This window comes from Zeugodacus cucurbitae, chromosome 3 (genome assembly GCF_028554725.1).
Source record: "Zeugodacus cucurbitae isolate PBARC_wt_2022May chromosome 3, idZeuCucr1.2, whole genome shotgun sequence".
In the NCBI taxonomy this organism is placed as follows: domain Eukaryota; kingdom Metazoa; phylum Arthropoda; class Insecta; order Diptera; family Tephritidae; genus Zeugodacus; species Zeugodacus cucurbitae.
Window position 1 is genome coordinate 25,969,787 of NC_071668.1, and position 18,007 is coordinate 25,987,793.

The following is an 18,007-nucleotide window of genomic DNA, read 5'->3' on the forward strand; positions in this document are numbered from 1 at the left end:
TCATCAAAGCTTTTACCCAACACGATGATATCGTCTAGGTACACCAAACATGTCTTCCAGTGCAATGCTTTTAACACTTGGTCCATAAGCCTCTCAAAAGTGGCAGGAGCGTTACATAACCCAAAGGGCATTACAGTGAATTGCCATAGACCATCTCCAACGCTGAAAGCCGTCTTTTCTTTGTCTTCTTCGTTTACTTCCACTTGCCAATAGCCACTTTTTAAATCGAGTGTTGAAAACCAATTCGTGCCTGATAGTGAGTCTAGGGTGTCATCTATTCTAGGTAATGGATAACTGTCTTTCTTCGTGACATCATTCAGTTTTCTGTAGTCCACGCAAAACCTCATGTTACCATCTTTCTTCTTCACAAGTACTACAGGTGAACTCCATGGACTCGATGATGGTTCAATTATGCCGCTATCGCTCATTTCACGTATGGTCTGGCTTACAACTTCACGTTTGGCTAATGGAACGCTGCGAGGAGCCTGGCGGATTGGTCTTGCATCTCCGGTGTTGATGGAATGTTTCACAATTTTGGTTCTACCTGGTTTGGATTCATGTTTGTCGAATATGGTGGAGTATCTGAGAAGAAGTTCTTTGGCCTTCTTTTTATGGTCTACTTCAAGTTCCTTGGTCCATGCATTAATCTCGTTTGAAATAGCGTTTTTACAACTGGAATTAACCTCAAAATCTGTTTCGCAATTTATTACGGTCTCAATCTCCTGACACTGCCCTAATATAGCTCCTTTGGAGACTGTGACTGGTGACTTATACTCATTAAGGACTCTTACTGGAACTCTTTTGTCTTGTCGTGTCATAGCCAGGGTTTTTCCTATAAGTAAGTTTGGTATAGATTCTTTTGTGCCTTCAACAACCCACAACGTGTCCGTCCCATAGTCTCCATCTATTTCTGCCCAAATAATTGCTTCTGATTTTGGTGGAATCTTCTGATTTTCTGTTATTAACACTTGTCTAACGTTGCATTTGTTATCATAACCAAACATAAGAGGCACTTCCATATTGGTATAAGTCATAATTTTGTTTTCCATGTCTAATTTGATTCCTTTACTGGCTAGAAAGTCTACTCCAATTATGACTTCGTCGACGATATCTGCCACTATAAAGTTATGTAACACGGCTATTTTTCCTATTCCAATTTCACACGTTACTTCCCCGAGAACTTGAGCATCATCTCCAGTTGCAGTACGTAACTTTGCACCAGCTAGTGGTTTTACTTCCTTGTTAACTAGATCCGACCGATTCGTATTTCTATTTATTTGAGAGACAGAGATTACAGGGCATTCAATTGAGGGAGCCAGCACGCGCCCCTTCCGTCTGGCTCGCTTTAGTTTAACGATTGGGTGCTTTTCAGAGTTGGTTGGTCTTCTTCAGCTTTGCGTTTCCGTCCGGATAGGTAATTGGGTCGATTCGATTCCATATTGCAATTACGTGCAATATGGCCGCCTTTCCCGCAGTTGAAGCATTTAACCACACCATCATTTTTCTTACGTGTTTCTCCAGATTTCTCCAACATTTTATGCATTTCTTCCAAAAAGTTCTTCGTCCAGGCAGGCTCTTCTATTTCTACACGATGAGCTTTAAATGTTCTGTTACTAAGTAAAGAGGCAGTTTCGTGCGTAAGAGCAAAGGACACTGTTTCTGCAAATGTCAATTTTGGGCATGCTAGTGCAGAATAGCGCGTATTCTCGTCTCGTATACCATTAACGAAACTGTGGATTTTTATATCCTCTATATATTCTGCGGACTTATGCGCATAAGCCAAGTGAGCTAACCTTTCCACTTCCGTAGCAAATTCTTGCAGAGACTCACTAGCTTTCTGTTTGCGATTTTGCAGTTCGATTTGGAAAATTTGTCTCCGGTGCTCACTTCCATACCGTCTTTCTACAGCACTCATCAATGTTTCGTAGCTGCTTGATCCACAATTAGGAATTGTTTGTAAAATTTCTGCAGCACCCCCTTTTAGGGCGACAAATAACTCAGCGACTTTCTCTTCTTCGTTCCAATTATTTGTAACTGCCGTTTTTTCGAATTGGAGTTTGAAAATCTGGAACGGAGTTGTGCCGTCAAATGATGGAGATTTGACTTTGACAGAACCTATTGACACCATTGGTCGATTTAGTTGCAGGTCACGGAAACGATCTTTCAATTCTTCCACATCAGCCTTAATCTTGTCTTGCTCTTCCGAAATCTGTGTTGACAATTCTGATATTTGTTCGGTCACCTGTGTCGATATGCGTGCTTCCTGTTCTTTTAGCTGTGCTGACACCTCAGCTGATATCTGTGTTGATAACTGCGAGTGCTCTGCTTTCATCTCCGTCAACTGCAACGAAATCTGTGACAATGCAGACAGAACCATCTTCATGTCCTGTACTCCTGATGAACATGGATTGTCTTCCTTTTCCTCTATTTTCGTTGTCGATTCCTCTAACAGCGATTCGAAACCAAATTCGTCCACGTTGATGTTTTCTTCTTCCATTGCCTCTCTTAACCGAGCTTGTAACTCAGCTTTCAACCCATTCGTTGCTAAGCCTCGTTGTTCCAGCTCCTTTTTGAGTTGTGGTATCTTTAAATCGTTGAACTTAACCATTATTTCCTATGGAATTTTATTTGTCAATCCCACTTCTGACACCAATTGTAACGGATTTCCAAAATCTGTCGTTTACTCTAAAACTCTACCTTGAGTTCGATCACTGGATTGTCAAATAAAAGTCACTGTTTAATGGATATACACTTATCTTTATTTCTAATTTAACAAACTTAACACTTTATTACTCGTTGTACAAGTTTACAACTTCTTACTTCTAATTTCTTGCACTTTACTCGGCAACTCTCTAATTAGAACTGTGTCTTGCTGCCAGTCCGGCAGCCCTTATATAGTCGATTGCTGGCAATATATCGCCACTCGAACATTCTAGCAACTACGAATATTGATGTCTGGATAAATCTGGCAAGTTATCGATTTTGATTGTCGATTCTAGTTTATTCTAGCATCCATGTACGTCACAATATATTTTCCTTTATTTGTTTCCTTGTTTAAAGATTTAACATATTACAGTATTATCTTCTGGCAACCCTAGAATGTATACAGAGAGAAATGACAGCACCAACAACTCCATGATACTCAGTGAGCGCCATATTTACTATTTCCCTTTTAACTTAACGGTTTACCGGATATGTATTTGTGTGCGAGTTGCTGGCATAGAGCAGCGATTCACTCTTTCTTCAATTACTTTTCAAGCATTTTCTCCAATTTGTATAGTACATTATAGCTTTTAGGTGCTGATTGATTTGTTTGCTGTACTTTTTTACGCTGCTCAACGCTCACAAAATCCGTAACTGTGTGCATACGTTTACCGTATTGGCTGTTGTTGTTGTTGTTGGCGCTGCTGCTGCTACCTGTGTTAACGAGCGCTCCACGACGCGACGCGACAACGGCAATTGCAATTTACGCTGTCGTTGCCGCTGCCAGCTTATTGGATGATAGCAGCACAATTGTCACGACATTCGCTCCTCGTTCGTTTGCCGTGGCGCATCAGCAGCAAAAACGTACGCTCGCTTGCTCGTACGTACGTTCGTTCATTCGTTTCTTTCGATTGGGTTCGCTTATTATTTTACATACTTGCGCGCTGGTATTGTACCGTATAATTTGCTGACGTTTGGAAATGCTGTTGCGAGATGTGTCGCAGTTAGAACTCCAAACAGAAAACAGAATTTAAGTGAAATATTTGCAATTTAAGTTTCTGCCGCTTGCGAAATGCACACATTCAACTACATACATACATACTCGTACATGGCCAAATACAAATAGGCGCTCAGCCTTGAAGTGAAGATGGCAGAAAAACAGTGAAAAATCAGTGACAACGCGCAGATTTTAGAAAAACTCAAACTAAAAAATAGCAGCGGCAACAACAACAATAATAATAACAACAACTAAAATTGTGGTGCGTGTAATTGTGTTTGAACGCTCGGCTGTTTTGTTGTTGTTTGTGTGTAAGTGTATGTATGTGTGTGTGTGTGGAAATGGAAAATGATACAAATTGCATTGAGCAGGCGAAAAGGTAAAGTGGCAAAAAAGCAACAAAGAGCAAAAAAGCGCAAAGTGCAAAGTTTGCGAAAAACAATATTAAAGTAGAATCGCAACATAAATATAAACGCAATAGCGCGCGCATAAAATGAAAACACCAACTGGCTGCGTCACAACGTCAACACCGACAACAACAACAACAAGAGTAACAACAACAGTCGCTGTCGACGCGCTGTCGTTCAACTGATTGCCAAGTGGTGTCCGCGGGGGGAGTTACATATGTACATATGTACTCGCATGTATAAGGTGTAAGGTTGATGAGCAGTGTACAAAAAAAGAGCTGTCGCTCAAAGTGCAATGTTGAAAATACAACTTGAGTTTCAAAATAAAATGACAACAACAATAGCAACAGCAGCAGCAAAAACAGCAAACATATAACAATCATCAACCAACAATAGCTTTAACAACATAAGAATATTTAATAATTTCAATTGCCATCAACGCAATTGCATTTAAGCAAAAAAAATAAAAAAATCATAATAACAACAAAAAACATAACGGTGTGCCTAAAAAATAACAGTAGCAACAGTACAAGCAACACTTTGCACTGCGGTGATAGTAGCGGCAACAACAACACTGGACGCCATCAATATTTCGTCGAAGGCGCGTCGGGGTGGTGGACGAGCGGCATTTTGGGGCGAAACCGCAAGCAAATAGGTAAGTAACAAATGTAAATTGGGCAACAATTTCCCCCAACTACAACGGCTGTTCAGCATTGAGCAGCGCTGCTGTACGCTTGATTAGGCAGCCACTGGCAGTGCTGACTGCCCAGCAATAACAATAACAACAGCAGTGGCAGTGGCAGCGGTAGTCAAACACATTTACATACCTACATATTTATTCATGTGTAAATTGACAATATTCGTAGCTATCGACCGCCAACAGCGTCGGCACAACGGCGCTGCCCTGCTTTGCTTTATATATTTATTTACTATGCATATATCTACACACATACATATGTCTGTATATGAATATGTTTGTGTGTAAACATGTAAATGAGTGGTTTCGGTGCTGCCGTGGCTTGTGGTAATTTATTGTCGTCGACTTTACCAACCTATCTTTCTTTCATTTGTTGTTATTATTGTTTTTTTATTTTTTGTATACTTTTTTTTTACCTTTTGCTGATTTCGCTTTTATTTTTTGTTTTCGTGCATTCGTTGCTCTTTTCACCGTTGCCACCTATGTATGTGGATATGTGTGTGTGTATCGAACGCTGCCATGGGTATCAGCGCCACTATCGTAGCGTTGACGCTGGCATACAGTGTGTCAAAATAATTAACAAAGTGGTTAATATGCGTATAAAATGCGGGCCACAACATTATTCTGTTTAATGTTAAATAAAAATTAAAGAGCAGCACTTATAGAATTATTATAGGCCAAGTATTTGCTAACATTGACCTTCACATTATCAATACCGTTGCACAGTACAGCAGCACATACTTTTTTTGTGGGTGCGTTGCGTTGTAACTGTTTTCGAGCGGCAGAATAACTTTATCAAAGACGTCTTACACCTCACCCTTTCGAAACAAAAAGGAAGTGACACGCTTTAATTTAATGGCCTGTAAACAAAGCGATAAACCAGTACATAACAGATAATTGACACAGTTGTTATTATTAGTTATGTGAAATATGTAAACGTGTATGTGTGTGTGTGTGTGAACTTCCACCTTGATGGACTTCATGTAAGTGTTTGAAAAGCTTTACATAGATAGGAAATTGTAACTAGCTGCATACATACTAGCGTATATACATGTATATATGTAGATAAATTTGCGATATAAATATTTCAAATGACATATAATTACTTCTTATTGAAAATTTTAATTATAATTTATTAATTATTGTTTACACCACTACTAAGTGAACATGCGAAACGCTACTTAATTTCCCGGCTTCATAATTTGTTGATAAACTTTATACAGCTGAACTTCACTAACTCGAAACACCATAATCCAAAAAAAAACTTCGAGTTAGAGAGTTATGAAAGGTAAAATTTGTATGAAAATTAATTTCTATTGCCAATTCAAGAGTTCAATGTATGGAGAACTTCGAATTATGGAATTACAACTATATATATGTATATATGTAGTTTAAGCTGCTGCGAATCACTTGAATCATCAGTGGCTTGTTATTGCTAGCCGGCGGCAAAGTTTTTAAAAAGAATATTGTGTTTCATTAAAACGTGCTGGTTTTAGATACATTTATGTCAACATACATATATACAAATATATATATATGTATATATATATCCAAAGCATTATGTTTCTGTACAAAGGTAACAATAACGCAGACTTCTGAACTCTAAACTAGCTGACTATTTCTCAAATAACAAACAAATGTATATTTGTAAGTATATATGTTTATAGGTATATATAGTATGTACATACGTTATAACAAAGTAGTGCTTTTGTGATAAGAACCCAAAAAAATGGTAGACATACAAATTGCGAAATGTTTGGAATTTTGTTTTTTAATTTCGTTAATGAAAAGTTAGATATATAGTCGCAAATATAGGTTATAGTATATACACGGAGGCGTAAAAGTTATTTTTTGTTTACTGTCAATTTTTAGACAGTAGGGAAATTTCCATTTAACTGGTACTCCAGCACCACCGTAGATAGTTAGTTTGCTTGAAACCTAAACGTCTATAGCACAAAAACGTACTTAATTTGGCTAGTTATTCTGAAGTTAAATAAATCGAATTTCTCTCTTTTAGGCTTTAATAAAAATGTATTTGAGTGTAAACAAAATTGAATATTGTCATTTTAATACCGCCATCTATGGCCGATTGGAATACTTGGAACCTGTTCTTGATGAAACAAAATACGAAATGGGTTCTTAATATATATTAATTGCCCATATCAGTTTTATCGGCTTACATTCATTCCTCACAAAATAGTGTACTTGTAAAAAAGGTTCAATCAGTGACCAAAAACTAATCAGATAAGTTTTAAAAATAACAAAAAAAAATGTATATAGTTTACTAGATAATATTACTCGGATTAGTCTAACCCCATAATGGACACTTTTTACTTGAGTTTTTGAAATATAATTCATTTTTTGACATTTTTATATAGTTTTTATTCAAAACCATAAAAAGTATTTGCCGAACTGATTGCTGAAATTCTGTTTGTATTAAAAGAGGAATCCTATTTGTGGGACTGACACTAACTTGATATCCACAACTGAAAAACAAGGAAAGGTTTTCTTTCCTTTTCGGCACAGTTTAACTGTTATTCTCATGTAGATCATTCTGTATTATTTAATATTGAATAAATTGCTTTTATATCATTATTTATTTTTGGAAATTTTAGGAATTATGCCAATTCACCATTTATAACCGACATTAACAGTGCCTAACAGTCTCTTCGCACAGTAGTTAATTGTTCAATCAACCGGTCATTGCTCGATCAAAGTGCTGATTTAGATCGATTTACTATACAAAAGAAAGAAAAAGCTTATTTTACCATTAATTTTTAATCGAATACAAATCGAGTTGAAACTAGAATGCAGCTCTACGGGTTGTTGTCTACGCTGTAAATTTGGCTGTGTTTATTGATAAAAATGCAATCAGCTGATGGAATTTACCAAAAACTGGTTTCTCAATTATAATCTAAAAAATTTATTTGCCTGTTTATTATAAAAAATTGTCTATATGAGTAATACATATAACTATAAAATAACTAGCGTATATAGACTACAGAAAAAAATATTTTTAAAAAGAAAAATATATTTTCTCAACGAAACTTTATCTTATTGAATAGAAAAGTTAACTTAACATTGTTTAAAACATTTTTATACTCTCGCAACAAAAGTTGCTAAGAGAGTATTATAGTTTTGTTCACCTAACGGTTGTTTGTAAGTCATCAAACTAAACGAGTTAGATATAGGGTTATATATATCAAAATGATCAGGATGACGAGACGAGTCAAAATCCGCCTGGCGAAAACCAAAAACTTATAAAGTGTCATAACTAAGCCATAAATAAAGTTATGAAAATAAAATTTGGAACATAGGATCGTATTAGGGAGGGGCATATTTGGATGTAATTTTTTTGGAAAAGTGGGCGTGACCCCGCCCTCAAATAGGTTTTTTGTATATAACTTGCAAACCAATAGAGCTATATAAACCTAACTTTCTGCAGTCGTTTGTTTTAACCACTTTCTAATACAGTCCAAAAATGAAAGAAATCGGATAATAACCACGCCCACCTCCCATACAAAGGTTAGGTTGAAAATGACTAAAAGTAGGTTAACTCACTAACGAGAAACGTCAGAACCACTAAATTTTACAGAAGAAATAGCAGAAGAAAGCTGCACTCAGATTTTTACAAAATGAAAAATGGGCGTGGCATCTCCCACTTATGGGTCAAAAACCATATCTCAGGAACTACTCGACCGATTTCAATGAAATTCGGTATATAATACTTTCTTGACACCCTGATGACACATGTGAAAAATGGATGAAATCGGTTCATAACCACGACAACTTCCCATATAACTCAATTTTGAATTCCATCTGATTCCTTCACTTTATAATGTATACATAAGGAACCAATGAATATAGCGGAATAAAACTTTACACAAATAGTACATATCATCTCTGGCTTCTCTTTAGAAAAAAATTGTCGAAAAAGGACTATAACTTTTCAAGGCCCCTGTTATCGAACATGTTGAACTCCTCGCCTAAGGGTAAATTTTAACCGAAAATATGGATAAATCTCTCTGATAATTTAATGTAATTCAGAGGAAATTGTTTATTCTAATAGTGTGTCTCGGTTCCAAAAATTATTAAAATCGGATAATAACATCTCCTAGCTCCCATATACCTAATTATAGGCCTTTAAAAAATATGGTGGGCTTTAATCTGCATATATGTATTGATTAATATGTGAGATATCTTAGCGAAATTAAGTGAGTGTATAGTCTTGAATATAGTGTACCTTGCTGGTGAAAATGAATGAAATCGGTTCAGGAATTTCCTCAGCCCTCATACACTATATAGGACGATATTCGTTATTCTATTAAACTTTGTGCCGAATTTATAGGTAAATTTGGGTGTTATCTTAATAAAATTTCTTCAATAAATTGCGAGAGTATAAAATATTCGGTTGCACCCGAACTTAGCATTTCCTTACTTGTTATTTCAAAATTCATTTCAAAACTTAACTCTTTTTACTTAGTTAACTCGTTCTAATTATAATTACTAATTACAAATACATATGTATGTATGTATGTTTGTACTAAATGGACTAAAAAGTTTTGGTCCTAACCGAGAGCATGTCATAAATAATAAAATATCCCGACTTATCTTAGAGTACTAACCTTAACCGTTCGTTCTCAAAATATTGACTCAGTTTACCATAGAAAAAATTGATTTTCGTGTTTTGATAAAATATTAAACACGACGAGTGCTTAGTTTTTGTAAAACTCTGATACTACTGGTAAATTGAAAGCATTCCGTTTTAAACTAGACATCGGTGATTAATTCTCAAAAATTTGGCCTACGGCGATTATATCCTCACAAAAAGGTTCCACTCAAATAAGGAGCTCCTTGAAGCTATCAAATCGGTATGAAAATGTTGAATAACCATACATGTATCCCGCTAGAGTAAGGTTATGTCGAAGAATAAAGTCATATTTTCATAAAAAAAAACAAATAAACCCTGAATGACTGGTAGTAAATGTGTCTTAGTTGTAGCCACCAACTTAGTTTAGATATTAAGGATGAGCTACCTATCAAGTCTTTTAGAAGTCATATAATTAACAGCAAATTTTTCTAGATTTTGTTGTGTTGTAGTTATTTCTTCTGAGAAAAGTACGCAAATGGTCAATTCTATTGGCAAATAATCATGATCAGTATATACGATATAAGCACATCATGTGGGTTTATTGTTACTAAAATAAACAAATGTATATATTTACATATATGCATGTATTTTGACATATTGTATTCGAGGTGTGTATTTGTTTTTGTTACATTTTAAATAATTAGCATTAATTATGTTAAAAGAAATTTGATTGAGCTGTTAAAACAATGACACAATTCCACTATTTGATTAAAAAACGGTTTATCATGCCGTAGTAAACGTCGTGCGTAACAACAAATTAGCGAGTCTACACTACAGCATTTGAATGCATATCGAAATACATACATATATGCATATATGGACATATTTATGTACATATGTATGCAGGTGCATAAGTGTGTCTGCTTTTATATCTACCTTAATTTGTTTTGTTTTCTAATTTTTTTTTTTGCTTAAGTTTCCAGCTAGCACGCCACAACGGCGTTTTAAACGCTGACGTGCTGAAATGGTGCAATGCTCGTTGGGTGTTTGATTGCCTACTCGCTGCACGCCGTTCGCACCACACACCGTTCGATATGCGCCGAGCGGCGCGTTCGTGGCTACTGCGGCGCCGCCACACTGCTACGTGCTCCACATTTTCCCCTCCGTTGACTCGTGTTATAACATTTCCATGTTACTTAAACGCATCTTTTGTCTTTTTTGCTGACTCTTTTGTTGTATTGTTGTTGTTCTTTTTTCTTCTATTTTTTGCTGTCTCTACTGCCATTATTGCTGTGTTTCTACCGCGGATTGTAGCATGCATTGTTGCTGTTATTATTGCTGTTATTATTATTATTGTTTTTGTCGCTGTTCGTCAATTTCTGTACTTTGACTGATTTGCTCGCTGTTTCGGCGTAATGCAGTGATGAGCGTGCTTTGCGTTGCTTTTTTTTTAATTTTTTTTCTATTTTTTTTTTCTTTTTTTTTGTGCCGCCTCGTACGTGTGTAGTTGGAGCGCGCTTGTCATTGTCGCGTAAACGCTGCTGTCGCCTTCATTTCACAATTTTCATTTAAATTCTCTGATTTTTTCCGTACCGTTTCGCATGTAAATTGTGTGCCCCTTTCGCTGTTACGTGGCTCAGTCAAGCGGTCTGTCGGTTGGTTGGTTGGTTTGTCGGCAATATAATCGCCCGCTTTACATATTGCTCTCCCACTACAATGCGCTGCGTCTGCGACGCCAATCGTTTTAACATTCTCTGCGTACTTTCAATTGTTAATGTTGTTGTTGTCGCAGTGTGTCTATTGTTTTTATCAGCCGTCGTTTTTTGTGACATTGTGCACCACACCGCATTGCCCTAACCTCAACCCGTCACCTATGTACATACATACACACATACGTGCTTACACACATGCGATTGCATCAAATGCGCTCTGTCAGTCAGTGATACGTTGTCGCTTTTACTATTAACGTTTTTGTTGTTGTTGCTTTGGCGGCGCAACATTTTCGATTTTTTTTTCGCTTTAGTTACAGCTTTATGGCATTGAGTGAGCGTGTGTATGTGTGATTTTGCGATTTGCCTTCTTATTCTCTACCTAAATGCCAGCTAATGCGCGTTATCAGCGCGGTTGTATATCGTAATTGTCTTTTAAATTGCTGCCACTTTTTGTTGTTGGTGTTGTTGTGTGTTTTGTTGATAAACAGTGTGAGAATTGGTTATACAACGATCACTTAATTTAAATTCATTTCCGCTGGCCTATGCCCCCTTGTCCACAAGAATTTCGTATACAATAGCGTATATTCAATATGTATATATAGAACTTCGATCTACTGGGTATATAAGTATGTAAATATGTAATTTTATATATATATATGTATATGTATGTATATCTCTGCTTGTATCTATGTAAATATGCGCATACTTAAATGGCTTGTGCATTGCAGCTAGCGCCTTCTCGTGCGCAATTTTTCCATTATTCATTTTTTCTACTTACTTCTACTTACTTACTATCTTTTCACTTTTATTCTTTGAAAATACATATGTACATATATGTATGTATGCGCATACTTATTTAGCAGCACTTTTGTCATTTGCATCGTCTTCGGACATGCGTGTTTCGCTTTTGCTTTCAACATTGTCATTTTGCTTTTATTTTTTTTCTCCACTTATACATTCCACTTTGTGGCTGCTTCTATTTCTTTTCATGTCCTTTTGCTTGTGTCCATTAGACGCGTCATCCCATACCATCCACACTGGGTGCATTTGTTGGCACTACCACAACCGCTCCGTGTGCTGTCCGAGTCGCTCACCCATCCACCCCGTCGCATCCCACTTCCGTTGCGTTAGACGGAAATTCCATTACAGTGTTGTCAGCCCACAGCGTGAGCTTGCGCACACCCACCCCAGCAACGCCACGGCAACCACTTGTTTTCTCAAACAAAACAAGCTGTGTTGTTGTATTGTTGTGCACCGCTTAAGTGCACAGTGGCACAGTGTGTTCGCCCCTCGCCATGCGGCATTAAAATAGCAACGCTCTGTTGTCCTACTTGCTTACTGACTTACTCACGTCAATTACCAATGTCTACAGCTGTTCAGCTGTTCTTGGGTGCTTTGGTGCTTTGCTCGTGGTTGACTTTTTTTCGTTTTTTCTTCATCATTAAACGTTTGCCATTATGTGTACATAGCGCTCTGGGTTGCGTGTTGGCATTGCATCGTACATACAAGCAAATACAGAATTATGTTGTTCCCATAATGTGTCTAACATGTTGTTATTTATGGTTCTGCCTCGTGGATAATGGGTGTTTTTAGCGGCATTCACACGCAAAAATCTCAAATTATTAAGCGAAAGTAGTGCGTGCGCAGTTTCCGGCGGCACATGGAGTCACCATGACCTGTGGCATGCAGCACCTTTGCCTCAAGGTAGTAATAGATTTATCACATCAATCCAAAAGAATACATATATATTTCACTTCGAATAGTATATATGTAGGCGCATCTCATTTGTATTTAACCCTGGAAAGTCATTCCTCTTCGTTTCGACGACGCGAGTGCTTATTTTGTACAAAAGCCAAATGAATCAGAGCTGAAATTTTATTTATTTAATAAAAGATTTAAGAAAAACTGTTTGATATTGTTTTATTTAGAAGATATATAAACCACTTAATGTGAAGATATTGATTTTAGTAGGTTTTGATAGGTAGGATAATATATTGAGGACTTTGAGTAATGCCGTCGTCGAATCGACGAGGGATGACCTCTACGTTATAAAAATGGCGATGACCTTCTAGGGTTAAAAAAAATATATCTAAAAATGCTTCAAATCAGGCTTATTCCTTCCTAACAAATTTATGTGAGTTTCATCTAGTGATCGCGTACTCAGTTGAAGGGTTAGAAAATATAAATTTGGTTTCGCTAGGTCATCGTAGATCGACAATGTCGTATTTCCGTTTGTTCATTGTTAACAAGACTGAGACTGAGATAATTTACATTAGGAGATACAAGAGCGGAGGAGGAGGATACAATGACAATGAATTTAAAATCAAGAGACTTCATTTTAAAACAAACATTCAAAAGATCAAATAGAACAAGTAAGGAAAGGCTAAGTTCGGGTGCAACCGAACATTTTATACTCTCGCAATTTATTTATTTATATACATATATAGTATAAAGTCCATTGAAAGTTTGAAACCCCTAATATTAGGCCAGGGAAGGTTATGACCCGATTATGTCATATCATATACTCTATGGGCGTTAGAGTATTTGTTTTATTTCGCTATCCTCATTGGTTCCTTATGTATATATTATAAAGTGAAGGATTAACCTTTAACTACTGAGGTGAAATATTTGGGCGTAGTTACTGAGGTGGGGTAAATTTTACCCCTTTATAATCTATAAATAATTTTTGTCAACGAAAATTTTTTTTAATTTATTTGTTTTTAATTGTAATAATAAAACATATTTTTAAATGAATAAAATAATAAATTTAAAGAAATCGAACTTCTAGTTTAACAAAACAAGGACTTTATTTCATAGCCACTTTTCTAGTACTAAAAAACAAACTACGAGGTGTAAAATTTACCACCACCTCAGTAGTTAAAGGTTAAGATGGAATTCAAAATTGAGTTACATGGGAAGTTGTCTTTGTTGTGAACCGATTTCGCCCATTTCATCAGGGTGTCAAGAAAATATTATATACCGAATTTCATTGAAATCTGTCGAGTAGTTCCTGAGATTTTCCCATTTTCCTGGTATTTGACCCATAAGTGGGCGATGCTACGCCCATTTTCCATTTTGTAAAAAACTCTGGTGGTTATTATTGATTTCATGGTGTGTGGTGGCGTACGTAAGTGAACTGACTGCAGAAAGTTTGGTTTAGAAAAAACCTATTTGGGGGCGGGGCCACGCCTACTTCCCAAAAAAACTTACTTCCTAATATTGCCCTACTCGTCATCCTGATCACTTGGTATATATGACTCTATATCTAACTCTTTTAGTTTTAGGTGTTACAAACAACCGTTATGTGAACAAAACTATAATACTCTGTTAGCAACTCTGTTGCGAGAGTGAAAAATTTAATAAATATGCAGAAAAATAAATTATTGAATATTTGATACTAATGACAATTATATTAGCGGTTGTTTTTTTAGAAATGAGGCAAAACTCTTTTCGTAGTTGATGTCTTTGACATGTGTTATTTGATTTATACTCACTTTGGTTTGCAATTTCATAATGATCAGATTTACTCCAGAACGACGTTCATTGCAATTATATCCGGCCACAATTGTTGCAAAAATTGCTCGAAAATTGGGCCTGTCGGCTGTAATTTATTCGAGCCAGTCGGGGCGATCACTTTACTAAAATCACTTTAAAACAAACTTTATCTTTATAATAAAGCTAAATTCTTCGCCATAACATTAAATAATATGCCTTTTATTTCTTCTTGAAAACCACAAGTCTAAAAAGTCATGTTCATTTCACTTCATTGTTTTCATTTAATTGTTGATGGCATTACTAATATCCATCTCAATGAACACACTGTAAGACAGATAATAAGCCATTTACCCCTTACTTGCAATATGTCATAAAATCTCGAAAAATCAAATATTGATTTACACCTTTCTATCATTGAGCATGCGATAATACGCCGACCACACTTAATTATGTGTAATTAAAATGCACGACTCCAGAGAAGCACGTGAAAAACGTGCCGTTTATTTGTGTTCTATAGCTGTAAGTATTATTATTGTTTATTTCGCATTTTTGCGAAGCATTTATAAGCTATAATTTAGTAAACGTTATTACGCGTAGCTCCCGGTGCAGTGCATGCCAATGATCTTCATCAAAGTTTCCGGTATTCATCTAAGCGCTGCCATCATATAAATAATATATATATTTATAAGCAGTTATGTCGCTCAGCGTATATTCATTATCACTATAGCAAAAAATGGGTCAAGAAAGCAAATGCTCAGTAAATTCATTCAAAATATTTCACAGCACAACTGGTGCATGGTGGAGGCTAATTAGTGCATCACCGTTTCATCAGTGAGAAGATAGTGCTTCCATATACATATGTACATATGTATAATCTGCAGTTATATTCTTGTTTATATATAATATAAATACCTACACGCTTGTTTATTTTTCAGTCAAGTAATTTTTGCAAATCATACTTAAAGCTTTTACAGATTACTAAATAAGATTACACTTAAGCAATCTACTTTATACTTTAAGTACGTTCTGAGGTCTTCTGTGTGTATGTATGTTTGTATATAATTTGTATTGCATTTACAATATCAAAATATCAACAGCGACATCACTGAAAGTCACTGCAAAAGTTGCTAAGCTCCAAAAAATTGTTTACCCACTAAATAAAAGCTGCATTTACATAGAACAGTATTTACATAAGTATATACGATGTAAACATCTGTATATAGGCTTAATAAATAGGCACATCAAAAATCACTATGAATATACTTACATATGTATATACATCAATAATAATTTCAAGTTATTCCAATTATTTTGTTTGATTTGAATATTTATGCATGACTTAACCCATTGACAGTTGCGTATTTTGTTGATTTTCTAATTTTTTTTTAACACGACCTACACATGCAATCATAATAATAATGTCACTTACTCTTATAAATGAGTAGGAATAGGTTTTTTGGTTAAATTAAAAAAAAAAAATAGCAATAAGATATAAATATTCAAGGCCCCTTATATCGAATATGCTCTTGCATATTCTTTGCAAATGAGTGATTTTATAGCAAAGTCAATATGACAGATGACATAACGAAATAAAGTGGACAACTTTTCCTGAAAACCAAATGAACCTAGTGCTCAAAATCTTATCCAAAACCAGTTTAGTATTTCGCCTAGACCCCAAAAAGCCAATATAATGATTTTCCATGGTCCAAATTATGATGTGTGTAGCGGTGAAAGCTTTGCTAATTTTCCCAAGTTCATTGAGGTTGGTAATATCATAAACGTCTTAAATGCAACCAAAGTCACTCAGACCCCCAAAAAGTGTAAGATGATCGAGTTGTCACTAGCGTTTGTTAAAGACAACTAAGGAAATTCCACTTAATTGTGCATTCTTTCGACCATTGATTACTAGCACTTATTTATTCATTATCATCTAGATTCAAGTTGAAAAAATGTAAATATAATATAATATTAACATTAGTTCAGTTTTTGTTGAAGCACAAAATTGTTTCTTTTTCCGATTTTTCGTCGACACTTTACTCTGAAAACAATTTATTTAACTTAATTTCTCATGAATGAAAACATATTTCGACAAATGTGTCCGATTTTGCTAACAAAAGCAATGCCAGTACAGGTCTTAGATCGATTTGAATTCTATTGCATGAAAAAAATAATTGCGCCCTTATACATATTGTGGTATATAGATCATTTTATGTGTTTCTTTGAAACATATGCAATTTTGGTATAGTCCTAGGAAGGATCTATGTTTCATACACAGCCTTAAGCAATCTTTCCGATTGTAATTAAAATTACAAAACAATATATCTTCGATAATAATCTATTCAGGAAACATGCTCTAAAGCATTTGACGCACTTCAATTGCATTATTTCGGGCATATATACTAGCCTGACAGTTTTTTAGTTTTTTAGGTCGAATGATTTATTTTTTCTAGAGTTGCTTCTGTTGTATTTATGTAATAGAATTAAGTAACTCCGTAACTGTTGTATAATGCATTGGGATATTTATCGAACTGATCGCTGGGTTCCGTAGTGATTTTGATAAATTAAAATTCAACCTATTGTCATTTGCATGATCTTCGATGATGACTGTCACACACAAGAAATTAGAAATCTACAAATCAATCAATTGCTTAGAATGAAATTTGTATGTCGAAATAGATACTCGTATGTCTAAATGACATTAATTTATTCAGCATAATATCTAAATGGCATTAATGTATTCTTCGTTGTTAGCAGTGACATAAAATATGAAGGGAACACTCTATAGATTACGCTAAAGTGAAGCAAAATATTGGTATTTGTGTACCGATTTTGACCCAGTTCAAAAGCGGTTGATCTCTAATGATTAAAAATACATTAACATAAAATGGATCCAATAGATGGCGCTTTAATCGAAATAATTATAAAAGTAAACATAATTTAAACAATTGGAATTAATATTAACAAATATGAAGAATTAAAAAAGAGAGGTATTTAGTAGTCTTAATAAATTGTTTTAAAAATTTGTTCTAGAGAATTACTAAATGTCTATTCGAACTAAACAAAAAAAGGAAAGGTGTGATCAGGAAACCTTCGATGAAGTAAGATTTCCTCCGGTTGTGGCCCATATTGGATTAATTTGTATTGTTCAACAAATAACCAATATTTTAGGATTTTTATTGAGTTAATTGTAATTAAAAGAGTGATCTGGCGTAGAATTAATTTCATTATCAGGCCAATATTAATCAAAACTGTTAGAATATCAAGAAGTAATGAAGTAATTTTCAGAAGAGCGCTAAAAAAGAGCGCTGAACCCAATGTTCGACGGTTTTCAAGCATAAATGGGCCTACACTGCTGTTGTTTCACTTTCGATATTCGTACTAAGTTCATCACGTCGCTGACTTGTT

General features: G+C 35.3%; 1 protein-coding gene across 3 annotated transcripts in view; it reads left to right on the forward strand.

The window, feature by feature from the left end:
- Positions 1 to 3,537: 3,537 nt before the first annotated feature.
- Positions 3,538 to 18,007, forward strand: part of LOC105214746 (serine-rich adhesin for platelets) — a 41,833-nt gene continuing 27,363 nt past the window's right edge. For all 3 annotated transcript variants that reach the window (XR_003752516.2, XR_003752514.2, XM_011188340.3), the window contains exon 1: positions 3,538 to 4,762. The gene's annotated coding sequence lies outside the window, so the exon portion shown is untranslated. The remainder of the gene's footprint in view (positions 4,763 to 18,007) is intronic.